General features: G+C 43.6%; 1 pseudogene; it reads left to right on the forward strand.

Moving 5' to 3' along the window:
* The first annotated feature begins 236 nt into the window (after positions 1–236).
* Positions 237–3,103, forward strand: LOC124659036 (annotated as a pseudogene).
* The last annotated feature ends 316 nt before the right edge of the window (positions 3,104–3,419 follow it).

A 3,419-nucleotide genomic window follows, 5' to 3' on the forward strand; every position in this document is an offset into this window, starting at 1 on the left:
CGACGAGGCGGAACATACTCAAAAGACCGACGATTCCTCGCCGCTTGCCGGCGAGTTCACCTAGGATTCCGGCTCGTCCAGGCGGCCACCCAACCACCACTACAGGTGATACTACCACCCGGCACTATAGTACACCACCGCAGAAGTGAGGTGCTCGTGAAGTTCCGGAGTAACCAACCCAGTCGAGCGGCCGATCCTTGATCCTTATCGGAGGGAAGAGGAGTCGAGGAGAGAAGATGCGGCCGCGGCTGGTGCTCTTCGGTGCCTCCCTCACCGAGCAGTCCTTTGCCTCAGGCGGCTGGGGCGCCGCCCTCGCCGACCACTTCGCCCGCCAGGTACTCTCCGTTTGCGCCGCCGCTAGCTGCTGCGTATGCAAGATTGGAAGTGATGTCGGATTTCTGCTGATTATAGGCGGACGTGGTACTGCGCGGGTTCAGCGGGTACAACACGCGGTGGGCGCTGAAGGTGCTGGATAGGGCCATGGAGGGGGCGGCCGCCGGGGGCGCGGACCCCGCGGCCGTCACGGTGCTCTTGGGCTCCAACGACGCTAGCCTGCCGACCGGGCGGAGCCGCACCTGCACGTGCCGCTAGCGGAGTACCAGGACAACCTCCGCGCGATCTGCGCCCACTTCAAGGTTGGTGCTATACTGTCGTCCTGGAGCAGAGGATGCTGCTAAGACTACCCACAATGGGAGTATCATAGGTAGTATCATGCATTCCATGCATGCAAAATGCTGATGTGGCAGTGCAATTAAGGATGAGGAAGAGGGTACTAGTATCATAGGTAGATACTGTATCATAGCACATACTACTAAAAAAATTAATGTCAAGTAAATCTTGTACATATATTTGCATTGAGATTCTACAAAACAATTAATATATGGAGACTATGATACTACTATATGATACCATGCATTGTGGAGATAGTAACATGTACTAGTATCATACGCATGATACTTCTATATGATACTATGCATTATGACTAGTCTAAGGAAAAGCTGCCACAAGCAAGATCCGCAAAAGGAATCAGGCCTATTTCTCACTTTCCACACCTTGAGCTAATCTGCTCGCTTCTTCAATTACTCGTATTTGGTTGAGAACTTGAGATATCTATGTGGTTTGGTTTTGCAGAATAAGTGGCCCTCTGCTGCCATCATCTTCATCACCCCTCCACCAATCTACGAGGCCGCGAGGATCCGGTAACAATAACCCCCTCACCCTGCAGATATGTAATTTAGTTAGCTTTATTAATGGTCAGTGGTTAGGTCAACTAGATATCTCTATGCTGACCGACTTACTGATTTCCTTTTGCTAAATGACATTCTTGATGCAGGTCAGTAATTTACATGTATCATATTCAACATCATCAATTCATTCATTGTATCCCTGATAATTGGGATGAAGAAAACATGGGAAACTGCTGAAAACTGTTTTTGTTTTATACAGCGATTTGCGTCAAGCAAACCTGTTAATCTCAATCGGAATGTTTAAGAAATTGGGCTGAACTTACAAAATGTGTCGAGGGTGTGTATGGAGTTCCTTATATGTTGACTCAATTTTGATTCAAACTGATGCACATTTCAACACCTGTGGGAGTGTACTATTGGGCTCTTTGTATATCCACTTGTCCACTTACCACCTGGTGGCCTGTGATCTGACTGAAGATTCCTTTGAAGCAAACATTAGTAATTATGCCTTTTAGCAAAGCAGATTGGTGAGCAAGCCACACTTATGGCATATCTTTCCATGCAGGCACATATATGGGGATAATGATCCTTCAAGACAGCCTGAAAGAACAAATGAAGCTGCAGGCACTTATGCACAGGCATGCATAGCTGTTGCTAAAGAATTGGACCAGCCATTTGTAGACATCTGGACACAGATGCAGCAATTCCCTGATTGGCAGACATCTGCATTATGGTAGGAATTTTTTTTTCCCGTGTGAGCAAAATTTGATCATGCAAATTTGTTCTAACTCTTAGAACTCTTATATATCTCCTAGGCTAACATAAAAAAGTTTAATAATTGGAAGTGGCTGCTGTAAGAGAAATCAACAGCTGGGAATTCTCAGACTATTACTCAGGATTTACACTGATTGCTCAAAATCTGGTCTGTGTCCAGTTACGTCTGGTTCTGGCTTCCGAAACACTGTTGGAGACTACCCAAAGAAATGGCTGGATATATAACACTTTTGAACTTTGTAGTATGATGTTGTTCTTGGTTATGCTTCACATTCTTATGAGGGCAGCAGAAAAAATGACGACCCAAGATAAGATTCAGTTGATAATTTGCATCACGAGTCGCCTCTCAACAATGATTACTGAGCCACATAAGTTTCACTTCATATTCTAAACCATGGCTCTGTTTTCTTTGCAATGACAGATAAAAAGCTGCATTTACAAATAGAGCAAAGTACATAATACCTCTTTTGTTCGTTTGTGAAAACTGCTGAAGATTTTTCCTATGCTTCTTGAGCACAGAAAATTTCGCCTCTCCCCAAAAAAGAAGATTCTGTAGGAGATCTCTCAGATACTATATAATCGATAAAAAACATTATGTTTGAATTCTCTCTTTCTGTTTTCTAATAGCCTTTAGCCTATGTGCTTAAAATAGTTTGAAATTCTAAAAGGGCTATTTACTCTCTTTTCCCAGTCCTGTTCTTCATCCAGTGATTTTATAGTCGATTATCAATTGGCGAGTATGTAAGTAAAATATTTTATTCATCTTCACTCTTCATGCCCTGGCATTATAGGAATCGAGATTTTGATCGCAGAGTATCTTGCCAAAGCATTATGAATTATAGTGTATCTTCATGACCATAAGCAGCAGATAACCTTATTATATCATGCAGTGATGGACTTCATTTCACCCCGTTCGGAAACAAGATTTTGTTCGACGAGGTGCTCAAAACGCTGGAAAGTATTGGTTTCAGCAAACAGAGTCTCCGGTCGGATCTCCCTCTCTACCATGAAATTGACCCCAAGGACCCATTGAAAGCATTTGAAATTTGAACAAGGTATCTGCATCGCTTGATTATTCAGAAGGCGAGCTCTGCTTTGTTTGGACACTGGTGTGTTTGTCCTTATAACTGGGAAAACCTTATGCCATGTACTGGACTTGTTCAGTAGTTGTGGTTTATGTTCCATATATTCCGTAAGTAATGAGCATTTCTATGGTTTTCAAGCGGAAAAGACTGAAAATAAACGGCATTTTCTGTTTTTTTCCTGTACATTTCGTAAGGTGCATTGAAGCTCTGATTTCTGTTGCTGTTTCTCACAGTTTGTAGCTTCTGCTAAACCATGGATGGTCAAGCATGCTTTCGGCTTCTCATATGTGACGTGGCGTCCTATATTGATGTTATTCTAGCTGATTTTGTGCACGATTATTGCGGTACTACTGCAGGAATGCTGCAAGTATTT

This window comes from Lolium rigidum, chromosome 6, assembly GCF_022539505.1.
Source record: "Lolium rigidum isolate FL_2022 chromosome 6, APGP_CSIRO_Lrig_0.1, whole genome shotgun sequence".
NCBI classification, from domain to species: domain Eukaryota; kingdom Viridiplantae; phylum Streptophyta; class Magnoliopsida; order Poales; family Poaceae; genus Lolium; species Lolium rigidum.